This window comes from Colletes gigas, unplaced genomic scaffold (assembly GCF_013123115.1).
Source record: "Colletes gigas isolate AHSC1104 unplaced genomic scaffold, ASM1312311v1 Colletes_gigas_Sc00002, whole genome shotgun sequence".
Lineage (NCBI taxonomy): Eukaryota > Metazoa > Arthropoda > Insecta > Hymenoptera > Colletidae > Colletes > Colletes gigas.
In genome coordinates, this window is record NW_025106631.1 from 8,132,763 (window position 1) to 8,147,736 (window position 14,974).

A 14,974-nucleotide genomic window follows, 5' to 3' on the forward strand; every position below is an offset into this window, starting at 1 on the left:
CCCCCCGGTATCATTGAGAATTTTGCAAGTTTCCGCTTGAAATGTTTGGCAAATTACCGTGTCGTGTCTTTCTTTTTTACGTTCCGTATAACTTCTTATAAACGACGTTTCCTTTACCCTCTGGTACATCGTCCTTTCGAGTATTTAAGTCTTCGTCCTGGAGAGTCATTTTCCATCCACCTGGTTCCCCGTTGCAAAGTGTAGTTTTTGGTGTTTTGGTTTCCCGTTTCGAATCGAATCCCGTTGCGACGGGTCAAGTGTCCCCATTAGTGGTGCAGTGGTACGGATAGCGAGGACAAAAGGTAAACGTAGAAGAGGGAAGGTGGATTTTCAGGTGGGCCAGCGGTTTCGGAGCGGTTGTAGCCGTTTGACGGACCGTTCCTCGTCCGCCCTTCTCTCCGAGAAGGACGCCTCTCTCTCCCGAGGATCTTGCTCCTTCCCGGCCGCGAGTTCCCTCTTTCCTCCCTCTCTTATCTTCCTTCCACGTACCTCCTACTCCTTCTGCTTCTCTTTGGGCCTCTCTGCTCTGTCCCTTACCGTTCTCGCGGCGGCCGTCTCTGTTTCGCTCCGGCCGCGCGATCCGCACACGCCACTTCTTCTTCAGTGGCCGCTGGTACCACTCTCGGCTAGATCGCGCGAAGCACACCTCCTCTTGTGTTCCTTCTTCTTCTTCACCACCGTCGCCGCCACCACCACCGACGCCCGCCACTCGCTGGCGAACACCGCGCGTCCACTCCGCCTCCTTTGCTATTCTTCCAGCTCGATGAAGTAACGCGGTACGTGCACGTTCCTTCCGGAACTTAGGCGTGACTCGCCCGCTCGAGAAATTTCACCCTGATCGACAGGGAGCCGAGGTTCACCGGGTCGTGTCAAGTGAAACTTCGAGCCTAGACAGACAGAAAGAGGGAGAGATAGAGAGAGAGAGACAGAGAGACAGATAGAAAAAGAGAATAGTGTGTCTTTTTAACGACGCAATCGAAACCGCATGTTTAAGTAGAATCTTTCTCCGTAATCCACGGAGGAAAGACCGGTGTCCATCGAGCGACGAGACTGTGTCGAAGTAGTGTTGTTCTCGAGGCAGATTGTGATATAACTTTCCGTGTAATTGAAACCTCAAGAACCCGAATAGACGAGGAGAGAGCCAAGAATCGGAGCGAAGTTCCCCGAGTAATCCGAGGCGACTGCTCCTCGATCGATTTCAACGCGTGCTGACGTCTCGTTTGCACGTGGTCACCTTGACACCGCGACGCGCACCTGACGGCGAAAGTGTCGGGGGACCAGGAAGCACGTGGAGTCTCCAGCGACTCGTTAACGCGCCTCTATCTTCGTTAATTAGCGTCCGGTTCGTTTGTTTTTCAACGATCGCGCGAACGTTGCCCGGAAACGATCGTCGGACGTTCACCGGTTCGAAGATGACGTGCTCCGTTTCCATCGAGGGCGAAATTTCTAACCGTGTCGGCACGTGGTCTCGTCGTGGGAGGTTCCTTCCGGTTCGTCGCGAGTGCTTTTTCACCCGGTCGGCGCACCGCATTTGTCAACGTGCAATCAGGCCGCGGAGCATGTGTTAAATTAATGCAACTTCTTTCGCGGTTGGCACTATCTTCGATTTGTCACGCGTGGTTTTCTTCGCGCTCCCGCTTGCGGACGCCGTGAACCGTGATGGATTAACGGTCCGGAACGGAAAAAAACCTGGTGGAACGGTCGTCGGAGAAGACGCGCGACGCTCCACGCTTTGTTTCGCCGAACAATGGGGAACGTCGATTGACTCGGCTTCCTGGTGAACGCGATTGTCCACGCGTCTTGGTCGCGCGCGAAAAACCAAACGCGTTGCGTGTCCCCCGTTACGAATTTTCGGGACGGGGTCAGTGATTTCGATGCCAGGAACAGACGTGCACCGCGATGTGTGATTGTGTGCCAATTTTGGAATAAGTGTACGACCAAAGGAATACAGGAGCGGATATAGTTTTGGATAAGTCGTACAAGGTAAGAATTCACAGCGTGACGAACGTTCGAAACTAATTCCAAGGCACCTGATATTTTTTAACGTATTCGTTTCGCATATTTTATGCAACAGTCTCGCTAAAAGCGGTTTCTCGCGCAAAAGAGGCGCAAACAGGACGGCGATTACCCGGAACGCCTTCGATTTGCATGAGACAACTGTTTAACGATTTGATCGGCGCTTTAATTCGAAAATTATACGTGTAATCGACGCGCAGGTAGCGCCGATATAGATCTGTGCTCCGAGTGTCCCCGGGTCGGAGTAAATATTCATTAAGCGGCTACTTTTCTCCGTCTTTCGATCGATCCTGCATTTGCATATCACAATCAACGTCATATTATTGTTGACTTTGAGCTCGGAGACTGCGTTGCTCGACTGGTACGCGTCCGTTCATGGATTCGTTTTCCTCTTATCGAATAACGCGTGTAGGAGTACGTCGCTCCAGCGCAAATATCCTTCGACTCGAGTGTGTATTTTAGGGCTTGTATTTTTAGAATTGTTTCTTTTTATGCACCACCCTCGACGTGCTTTGTTATCGAGCGTTGCTGGACGAACTACTACGATCGTTATTCAAATCACTGCACTGAACGCTCGAAAATAGTTCTGTAAAACTGTTATTCTATGTACGAATATGCTTCCATTCATTATTTTTTAGGTTCCATAGAGGTCCGACTACAGGTGATTATAATTTTAACTTTGCTGGATAACTCAATCGATAGGAACAGTGTTCGATGTGTAAGAAAATTGAACGAAATTGGCGTTTATCGTATCCGGTACCGTTCGAGCAGTCATGTATCGATATAATTGGCTTTCGATGCACGCACAATTTCATGCGCAGGAATCAACGTTTCGCGGTGTTCGAATCTAGTAACTCGAAGCTCGAAATCCCATTGCTATTCTACCGGGTAGCTCCTTGCGCTTGCATTTAGCGCGTCGATCGAACCTTCGAAATTTCCCTCGTTCCGGTTCACCCAGTTCCCTAAGCAAATTAATTCTGCCGCTCGCTCTACGGATTCGACAAGTTTAGCATTTTCGATTGTTTCCTTCTCTGCGAGGCGCTTGCGAACGCTCGCTATCATTTCGGTTCCCATGCAGAGTAATTTATTCGCATACTGTGAAACGATGGTAAGACCGTACGCCATTGGAAACGTATTCGAACAATTAAGCACCTTCCAATAAAATTTATTATTCGCGTGCTCCTTATATTTCTAATGATTTACCAGATATTCGAGTAAATACGTTTTACTGACCCTATTTTGAGTGCTGATTTCACCCCCTCAACATGGACGATGGCAGATAAAGAATATTTACAATCTTTTCTTCTAAGAGTGGTCTTCGTTTAGTACTAGTAGTGTTTATATAATCATCTTGTATATTATTGTTGTCTACTGACACATTGAAACACATCCAGCACTTAGGCGAACTGTAAATAGAAGGCGCGTGCAAGCGGAAGGTTCGCCATCCAATTCAATTAATAGACGAACGATAACGGAAATTACGCTTATGAATAATCATCGTCGGCGTTGCCCTCGGCGTTGAAAAGCCGGTATAATTACGCGAGCACGGTCTCTCGAGCGTAATCCACTCGTTGGTTCGACGGCGCGCCGGTTTCTCAGAGACAAGATCGCTCCGTGATCGAACCTAGAATTCGCGACGCGCGTTGACGCTAACAACTGATTCCCATGCTCTCGGTCTCGTTCGAGACTTTTAGATGGAGCTACTTTTCGTCGTCGACCTCTTTTTTCCGCGATTAAGCGATCAGTCAAAGCGAAGGTTCGCGATCAATTAGCCGGCGTCGAGCACCATCTTCGAGAGCGACGTGCGCGCAGAGGTAGTCGAGAAAGAGAGGACCTTCGATTAATTATTGCTCCCCCTTGCTCGATTTTCCATCGTTGGCGAACTTCCGCCACGCGGACGTCGACGGAACGATGAGAGACGACGGCGTCTAGAAATCGACGTTCTCGTTCCCCCGCCCCTACGAACGTCGAGGAATATTCGAGGTCGCGCCTCCGCTATTCTTCGCCGCCTTCTTGATTTCCAGTTCATTTGAATCCCTTCCGTGCCGCTGCATTTTTCCGCCGTCGTTGTTTCCCGTCTCTGTTTTTTTTTTTCTCGCCGATTGCCCCCGACGAGAACTAAAATTTCGCGCAATGACGTTGCGTAAGAAATTAGGAAACACACGCGGGGGTGGCTGCGAGGTCGAACGTGACGTTGGGCTACCGGGAAATGTAAATGGAAAAAGGAAAACGAAGGGAGGCGCGTTCGATTCCATCGAGTCTCTCAGCAACGAGATACAAGACTTTTATACCTTTAAGCTTGACAAATGTTTATCGAGTAATGAAATATACGTTCGTCGCTGATAAAAAACAAATAAATGCACGCGGTGCTGCTAGGTTCTACGACGCCAATAAATCACTACACGCGAACGTACACGGCTTAATCGGAGGGAAAAACACAAATATCGTCGATGATGACCGTCGGGCATGGCAATTATATACCCATTTGATGACCATCTAAGAGACCAAGACAAGTTTTTAGAAATGTACCATAGATGGGATATTGGTATTGCTCGGTGGGTTAGATCGGAAAGGGTACTCGACGATCCGCGACACCCCTTTTTGTAACCCCGCGGTTGAACTCGTTTGTATCGATAGCGATTCGATGATCGACCTGTTCCACGAAATCTAAATCAATCGAACATCGTTGAGAAAAAGAAGTAGAGTCCGCGATATCTATCGATCAGCGGTGGTTTCATCAATGAAAAGATCCATCGGGAGTCGCCGCGACGCGTCCGCAGTTTACCGAACTATCTTTGCATATTATCACGCTCCATGCGCGACGTTTAAGTTCTCGTTCGAGGTAAACGTCTCGAAGTAGTACGAAACTAGATACCTACCGGCCCATTACGGGCCCATAGAAGCGCCGGAGAAAGGAGAGTTTAAGAAAGATAAGACCTCATGACCGTGAAACCCGTATGGTTACCGGAGAACGGTCACGACGGCCGTCGAGGGAAACGGGCCGATGCGCTCGAGAAACGGGAGAAAGAGAGACGACCCGGCGAGCTGTACTCGCAGCTGGGTACTTAATCTTTAATAGAATCGTGTAATTCGTCGATTGCCGCAAAAACGAGCCGATACTCGCCGGAACGTTGCAAAAACTTGCGTAACAGCCGCGCCGCTTTCCGATACCGTGGTTCACGTGAGTTACCATTTTTTCCTACCCGCCCGTTAGAGATTGGCGACTATTCCGCGTCGTTTCAACGATATTTATGTAGTCCTCCGTTGCCTCCCGATCCGATTCCACGATAAACGATACAAGGTCTCGAAAGACGACGTACAGTTTAAATCGGTTCTGATACTTTTCGAAATTCTACAAAGCGCTTCGATATAAGTTATCACAGTCGAATTTTCTCGGTACGATGTTCTCACAGGCAATGATGATTCCCGACGAAACGCAGATTCGGTCGACGCGTCCTTAATCCTTTCGAGGAGAGAGACGACGCGCGGAAACGACGCGCTGCAAAAAGACCGCGCGCGGCTTGGACCATTCTGGTGTCAGCTCCGCTGGCAACAAACGTCCGTGTCGCGGCGATTCGCGCTGCTCATTCGCGAACACCCTTATTTCCCGACGTTTATCGGAGAAACACGCGTTCGTTAGCGAGACTTTCTGTCGCGTTTGGTTCTCGTGTTTTTGACACCGTCGACCGGAAGAAAACGCGTGCCCGTTAGCGGCCGGTTCCCATGGCGGAAGAGACATCGGCGACGATAATGGGTTCCACGGGTTAACCTTAGGTAATGATTCTTGCTTCATCGTGACGGCGCAACGTCCATTCGACGCGGAGCGAAACTCGCCGCGACTTCGCCGAGAAATGATAAATTTCGCTCGGACGCGACAAGATGCTCCTGTCCATTTAATGCGACCAAGAATTGGAGCAAATAACGGTGAATGAATAGGTTCGGTCGTTCGAGGAGCACCTGGGGATCGTTTCCTCGCCAAATTAAGTTAAACGATTCTTGTTCCGCGAAGACGAGTTTATGTTGCGAGCCGAGCGTTCAAATCTAACGAGCAAATACAGAGCGATTCTTCTAACCGAGCCTGGGGCTACGTTTCGAGCGATGATTTTGTACAATCCGCGATTAGAATCAAAGCTTTCACCGATCTAACGCTGTAGAATAATTTGTACCGTAGCAAATGCCCGCTGTATTGACTCTCGTTTAATTGTGCCAGCTATTTTACGGGGGTTGATTAAAAAAGATGAGCTCGAGCCGGCCCTTACTTTGCCAAAGTACGTTTGAAAATAAATAGAGCTCGCTGTAGCTGATTAACGCGGAGAAGTTGTTTCCAGTGTGCGTACGGTCTAGGTAGCGATTAAAATTCTTCGACGACGTCGTTCTATCGACGCGAAACGGAACTCGAGGACGATAACAAGATCGAACGAGTCGCGCGTGAAAACCATACGATTCGTTTAATCCCACGAAGAGGGCAGGTAATGTTCGCAAAAAGCCAGGCTCGTTTCCTCGAGAAAATATCTTAAGTTTCACCTCGGCGTCAGGTTCGATCCTCTTAAAGGCTGGTTTCCCACCCCATGCGGCCAGCGATGGCCTCAAGACGCGTCGAATCGTCTTCCGATCGGACGTTGCTCGACACTGACACCTCTGAAATTTCGCGATAAAAACAAAACTTGTTAAAATAAATAATTCTGTTCCAATAGAAAGAATCGTCTGTACTTTCGAAATTGGATTTATCGACTACGCGTTGTCGACGAGTCGGAAAGCCACAAAGATTTGTAACCGTGTCGATCCAAAGGGACGCACCGGCGACGATAAACAACGCGCGGGAAAGTTCCAAGTTGAAAGCTTTTCAATAGTTTTCAATCGGAGGAGAGCGAAGTCTGTACGCGAGCAAGTCGCTTGAAAACTAGCAACGGGGAGGATCGGACGGCCATCACTACGCGCCGAGGGACTTGTCGCAACACGAAAGAAAGAAAGACCGATCGTAAATCGACCCGCGAATGGGATTCCGTTGGTTTTCCTCGGCGTTGTCAGAGGCCATCGCCGCGGTTAATTGTGACGGATTAGAAATTCAAATGACGGTTGACATTGTACATCATTCCGACCGCTTCCGCCTTAAGAGAAAACCTATCCCATCGACGATCGATGGGACGTTCGTTTAAAAAACTGCCCGAAAGTGTTCCTAATCGTGCTGAATAATTCGATTCTATCCACCGTGCAAGGACACGCTGGTTGCTTCTAGGGAACCGATATCCTTCATGTAAGCTAGCGCGCGCGCGCGCGCGTTGAATATAAGTCATGAATTAAAGATCAGTCGGAACGGATTCTAATTAGCTGGGTACACGGTGAACCGGGATTCTTGATTCACCGTGAAAACGTATCGATTTAATTGGAAAGGAGTTAAGCGTCTTTTACGAGATCACAGAAATGTATTCGCGTGTTTCGAAAGAGCCTTTTCGAGGCTGAGGATGAATCGTTTGGTTTAAGCTCAATAACTGTATTTCTAAACGATAATCGTGACCGATATTTAAGTGCATATGAAGTTTCAAAATGTATCAATTTGAGTACTTTAATTCTGAATCACCTGTGAGGTGAATTTGATCCGTAAAAGGGTTGATTTATAGTAGAAAACCTGTAGTATACCAGCTGATAACTGGGACTGTTTAGTAGGCGTCGTCTATCAGAGAGAAACCTGCTTTTGCCGTGCGCGTGGTCAAAACAAATTGGCTGGAGGGCTACGGAAAGTCAGGATTTAACGATGTTTCGTCGAGACACGTGTTAACGCATTCAACGCGATTTTACTGGACACGGTTCGAAACGCTTCGATCCTGCCCCGACAGAGATTTAAAGGTTGTAAAACTTCATCGATTTCTTTCCGATGGGAATGGGTCTCCGCGCGTACATAACTTATCGGTGGACCGTGCGTAACAACGTCGGTTCCTCTGTATTTTCGTTCGTTCGTGATGAATCATCGCGATTTGTAATTCATGATGTTCCTGTTAATCACCGCTATCGTGCCTTCGGGCTATTGTCTTTGCCGGTACCGTAATATTGATTCAAGATTCCTCGAAGCGGCGCGTAATTTGTGCAGGTATATGACCCGACACGCGCCAACTATTGGGTCGTTTCGAAATTTCCCAGCGTCTCTAACAAATCGCATTAACGAATCGACGATATCAAAATAACTTTAAAAGTCAAAGTTTTAGACGACGCTTAGAGAAACGGAGATATCGACAATTTGAAACACGAGGACCATTCCAAAAAGTACGATACTTTCAGAATCGGTATGAAACAGCTGTTTGGTAATTATTTTAGTATAGGAGTTCAAAAATTAATTTTCACCTCGGAAACTGAAAGGTCAAGAGACGACGTAACGGCGGAACGAGAAAATGGTATTGCGGCGGTCCCTGACCGCGGGGATTCATAACGAATCTCGAGATCATCTTAATAACACCGCTCGCCGCTTTATCTTTATGGCCGCCGAAGGAATTCACCGCGTGAAAAACCATAAAGGCTTTTCGGTTCGTTTCGAGATACAAAGGCGCGACAGGCTGTTTCTCATCCGCGGGACACCCGTTACATGCATAAAAGAAATTACTTGCTCGTCTCTCGGGGATCCGTCGACGAATATGTCGACGTTCAGCCGGATTCTCGCCGATAGTTTCGCCCAGAGAATACGTAATCGGGGTCACGGGATTAATTTTGACGGAAACTGTCATATCTTCGTGGTTATTAAGCATAGAAGTTTGGAAGACGGCTGGGTTTAGTCGATAGTCGAAGATTCTCGCTGAACGAGCCACGGTTCGAGGAAGTAAATATACGTATAATTACAAGGGTCGAGTAAATTGAAGCAATTAGACGATTTGATGCTAGCACAGATCACAAGTTGTTCTAAACTTCGAAGCATTGAATGATTTACAAGGTTTAAAGCCAAGATGAAAATTTCAAATATCGTATCCAACTTTGGTTCGATGAAGATTTTGATTACGGAGGAACAGATCGTTAAACGAATAAGAAGGCAGAACAAAGATAAATTTTACTGCCTGCAAACGGTCGTTTATTGGGCACACTTTGATTGGCTCGGCTTTCGAGGATTTCACCCGGTATATCCGTGGTCGTACAACAATATGTATAATAGGATACGATCACGCAGCTACTATCCAGTCCCCGTTGGTTCTCTACTTTGTTACCGGTCGCTTCTTTATTCGGTATAGCCATGCTCTCGTAGGAGGAACGACGAGAGATTCACGGCAGATTACGCTTGTAAGAGAATGCGTGGAACTCCGGCGTGCATCGGCCGCGATCAGGACACCCGTTACATTCTAAATACTTGTAAGCATGCCCTATTACCTGGCCGAGTTTAAACAGTATTACAATACAATAGCCACGGCCACCCCTTTCTATGTTAACCTTGTCCTTTCGTGCCCCATAGACCGGCACCGGTGTTCATGTTGCGTGACGCTACAGGGTGTCCTTATCGACAATGATACCTGTCGCGATTAGTAGCTGCATCCAAGTAGATATCTTACAGGACGCTAATAATTAATTACCGATCGCGCTCGTAGCAGGTGCTTGGAAATTTCAATACCCCCTAGTTGCTAAATCCTTCCTCCGGGGCGACAAAAATTTATCTCACGTCTTTGGTTTATTTTTTTCTACGCAAAATCATCGATATAGTCCGAAATATAGGTTCTCTATAATTACAATTCCAAGTCCTGCATTTGGACCTTCGATGTCCATCGATTAAAATGTATTCTAGAACGTTTCGATATTGGGTCATCTCGTTAATCGTCCGAAGCTCATCGACTTAGTTAAGCGACGACAAGTACACACTATCTCTATCGCAAATTAACGCGATCGGGCAGTATTGAATTATGAATTACGGCCCGGAAGGACGATTTACATCCCGAACGGTGGGTTTATCGGGAGCCATGACGATCCAGGCAACGACCGATGACGATATACTTATCGATGGGAATATGGAACTGTTTTGAAGTCCAAGTGTGGCTGGTCAAAGGCAGAGTTGGGCAAAATGCAATCCACGGGCACACAATCGCACGGTAATTACCGTCCAATGGCGGCGCGATCATAATTGTAAATCTTCGGAGCGTGTAAAAACTAATTACGGCTTGATTACGCGTAATTTTAGCGAATGCAATCAAAGGCTATCAAATGGCGAAGGTTTCGCGTTTTCCCAGTGTCTGTGCTAACGAAGGATCGGTGTACGGAGCAAGAGACGGTCGTTGGGGGGAAACTGTTGCCGAAAACTTGGGAAAGGAGAATTTCAGGAACTATTTGGACACGGCTGTCGTCAAATAGTGGCGGTTTATGTCCCGCCGTGCGACGCGTTTACGACGATTCAACCATCTTCCCCGGGAACGTATCTGTCATCGCGACGGAACAAACGGCACGTCGAGATTTATACGCGTTCGAAAATTGGATGAAACTCGACGTAGGGCCGACGAACGCGAAGCGATCGGGGATGCAAATGTCCGGTTGCCGAAAATGGACAAATCACTGACGTCTCGCCCCCCCTTTCGCGACCGGGCGGAAGAACGCTCGGCGATAATTACTACAATCGCGGCGAGGTAATTCTGGTGTCTCGTAATTGTCGGCGTTACATCGTCGTGTCTTAAATGCAAATGCAGTTAAGGATCTAAGATGGTAGATTAGCGAGTACGCGGTGCACGTGCACGCACGTGTGTGCACGGCCGTGCATGCATCACGATACGCTGCAGGGGTTGTCGCTTTTAAAACCGGTGACTTCCAGAGAAGTCGGGGATCGCAAACGAGGCGACGAGGAAGGGGAAACTGTACAGCGAGGGAGGATGGTCAGAATTGAAATTTACGCGTGACTCGTTAACCCGCTATCGGCGAACGGGGACGCTATTCGAGGATAATTAGACGTAATCAGATGGATATCGAGGCAATAATTTTCCGATAATTATAATTCCCTCGTGCTCGGCCTTCTGCCGGTCGGTCTACGCGTCCCATTTTCTCCGAAAGCGGATCGCATTTTGCATCCATGGATATCGTTCGCCATTATTCCTCCGACCGGAAGTACGAAGGAGGGTGCCAGAAATTGGCCGATTTTTCGATCATGGTTCATTTTTATGACTTTATATAATTTCACGTAGTCCCTGCTGGACAAACAATGCTCGTTAGAGATAAATAAGTGGCGGGGGTCTGGTTGATCGTCGCCTGCACGTTCTCCTCTTTAAGCGCCGCTTGGCTTCTTCACGGGCACGACGGTCCTTCTTGCCACCCGTTTTCCAGTTGTTCGACGATCATCCAAACACAAGTTTATCAACGGTTCCCCGCTCCTCGAAACTTCCCGCCGCGATACGTCACGTTCCAAACGGTCGAAGTTACTTTACGGGCTGGCCTCTCGAAGGATGCAGTACAAATTACACCGATAATTCTCTGCTCGCCCCTTTCCCGCCTAACTTGTTCTCGGCTCTCCGGTCCTTTATTTCTTCCCAACATCGCGAGAAGTATTTGCTTATTCCCTCGGGACACGTTGCGGGGGGAAAAATTGCGAAACGCTCGCGGGGGAGCACTTTCGTTCGAATCGTTGTTATTTCGGGCAATTTTATACACTAGCGGCCAGCGCTTTCAGACCTCCTGATAGTTAGATAATATATATTCCTTATCGCGATATTAAAATAACCGTATCCCGTTCGTGGCGAGTCTCAGGTATTTTTACCATTGTGTTTTCGCGTGTCTCGCGGGGATCGTACGGTATCGTTCCTCCCGTTCCCATCATCCGGCAACCTGCGAATGTTCGCTAAATCTCTGCACAGCCTGAAGGGACTCCGGCTCACTCGGTTTCCCATTCCGCAGTACGAGCTCCTCGCATTCTCCCAGCCGTCCTTTACCCCGATACTCTTTGAAGCCGAATATCGGCGCTGCGATAATTGCGAGCGAGTCTAAAGGTTCGTGCGCCGGCCGGACGCGATCTAAGATGAGAGATTAGCCGGTAAAGAGAGGGCCCTGAGCGTACGTACCGGGGCCCGTGTACGCGTGTAAATATGGGGCTGGTAAATAGGCACCGTGGCTGTCTCTCTCTCCTTCCTCCCTTTCCCCGTGTCGATCCTGGCTATCGTCCCGTGTACCAGGATGCGCGCGTACACGTATCCTGGCTCTCGAACCTACCTAGACGTTTAGCTAGCCGGAGCCCCATACGTATCGTTATCGTGGCATCGTCGTTTTAAGGCCGCGCGCGTTGCCGCGGTAGCGAACCCTTTCTGCTTCGCTAGCGATGCCCGCTACGGTTCCTTCTCCTCCATTCTTTCCAACAATTCAACGACGAACGCCTCCAACGAACCGTCGATGCTCTTACAGTCACCGACAACATTCCATACACTGCATAATACCGAGATCCAATTATTTTTCTCCGTTTCTTCGCCTCGTTAACCCTTATCAGCGTTTCAAACTCGGTTCAGGTCTGCACGAGAACATACGTTTTAACGTTTCATTTTCTAACGGACGAGTAGGTCGTGCTCGCGACACTTACGAAACAGGTTTAAAATTTCCCGCTGACATCGCGATAATCGGTTCGTTGCGCGGTAGATTACTGCGCGAACTGTCTCAGTCGTCGTTTACTATTAGCCGCGGACGGTCGCGTCTTAAAAGTCAGAGCTCGTCAACAAAGACCCTCGAGAAGCGTCAGAGGTGGGGATTAGGCGAACGATACGGGCTGGTACCACGATTGGCGATATTCTGTTCGTGCCACAAATACGTGAACCGTTTTATTGACTCTTTGCGACAAATTATGTGACAACGTACTCGAGAAGTCATCCAACGAATACTCATAATAGTTGGAAGATTCCACGACGTCCGCAGGCTTAAATTCGACCACTCCTCGCGAGGGTAAGCAATTGCACGTTGGTTGTAATTCTCCGTCCATCTTAACGACTATCAAAGGAGCGCATTTCGAGTATTTTGCGGCATCGAGTCAGAAATAGCTCGAATTCGTTTCGCGCTATCCGCGTCGTAGCATTTGTTACGTCCCACGCAGCTTAAGGTTCGAAACATCTTGAGCCCATCGCTATTCCTCGTTGGTCAGAAGCCAGGGGGACAGCGTGGTATGCTTCGTCCCGCAGGAAGACGGGCTTTCGAGTTATCGAACCTTCTTCCTCGAAGGGGACACCGAGTCGAGCGCGTTTCCTTAATCCCTTCTGGCCGCGGCTTATCGGCCGACAGATCGTGATCGTTCGGTGCGGCTGCCTGACACCGTGAAACATCGAGATTTAATTAGTCCAGAGTCGCGCCACACGACGTCCTCGGCGTGATCGCGCGTGTCCCTCCGCGATATCGGTCCCCGGATTTTTACGCGGTCCCGGGGTCGCGAAGCGTGGAAAAGTGTCGTATCAGCGGGCAGAGCTAGTCGAGATCGTGTAACCGACAAGAGACGCGACGCAGAGAAGCTGCAACGAGGCTCTGATTAAATTTCGAATTCGATTGCCACCTCTGAACCGTGTCTTTGTCATTGGAAAAGGCACTACCCGTTTTAGTACCTTCTTTTAGGATTAACGTTGCATCACGAACGTTGCTAAGGGATTCGAGAAATTTAAGAATCCGAGAGAGTTCCACGTAAATTCTATCCGGCGATGGAACGCGATAGTCTTCGTAAAGAATAAGATAGCTACGATTTTCGAACAGATAAAAGCTCCAGGAAGAAGAGAACTTTTAAGTACCGTCGCTTTAATTAACCCGTCTCGATGAACCGTCCGCGTCTGTCCACCTCCGAAGCTGAGAGTAGAAAGTTCACCGCACGATACCCGATACTTGAATGTTTAATAAGATATTCGAGAATTTCACAGTCGGGTTTGAAAGAGTCTTAAAAACGAGCAAAGGTTACGGCGGGTTAAAGATCGACGATTTTTCGACTCGAAGTCAACGGTCCCTTAATTTTGGCGCGTAATATCAGGAAAAAGTCCGCGGGGCCTCGATCGCAATTTATTATTGCGAGATTGGCCCTTGATGAATCGAAGCGAACGATTATTTCGGAGGGAGCGCGTTCTTTTTTCTCCCGCCGAGCCGTTGCACGCGCACGCCTCGTAGTCCGCGGTATCTCGCTCATTAAAGAATTAAGTGAAATCTTCGATGGATAAATTAACGATAAAAGATCCGGCCGGGCGATCTCTCTGAGCGTTCGTTACCTCTGCCGAAGGCCGAGGCCTCGGTGATGTTTTTCAGCGACGATGTGGGAGCGTCGAGAGTTTGGAAGGAGGGACCTCCACCACTGGTCTGACCCTCTAATTATATGGTACATCGTGTACCGAGTGAACGCGGGTCGGAAGGTCACGGTTACAGAGAACCCAGAGAGCACGCCAGCCAGAGATATATCGAAAAATTTGCCGGGCCGCATATTGGCGTTCAGGTTTTCGCGGCGGGTAGTCGGCTGGCTACGAAATTTACCGACCGTCCGATAATAATTATTCGCGCTTCGTGGCCGACGGTTCCCGTCCTCTCGGCTCCCTGGATATTCGGAGCAAAGGCCATTTTTTTTCTCCCCGTTCGATGAAATCTGTCTGCTTACAACGTGTCGCTAACTTTTTTCCCTCCGATTTTCAGACCCTGAAAATAAAGCTCGTGCAACGATCAATTACACCCTTAACTTGGTGACCAACATTATAAATTAGCATTCTTGGCACCTAGTGGGATTGACATAGTCGTTTAAAGCATTCGTGAAGTTTTATTCCGCCGTTCTAAAGCGGAATAATCGCCGAAAGCGAAGCGAATGCAATAGTTTAGAGCCCCTCTGCAACCCGGTGTTTAGCAGGTCAGTCAGGCCACCATGCACCAGACACCCATAATCAATTGTGCGGAGAACTAGAGCTCCGACCAGATACGCGTATCCTGAGGGAAGATAATCAGGATGACCTTGTGTCCAGGCGGAATGGCATAAATCTTGCAGCCGGTACGAGTTGACATGCTTTTCTCAAGACAGGTCATTACA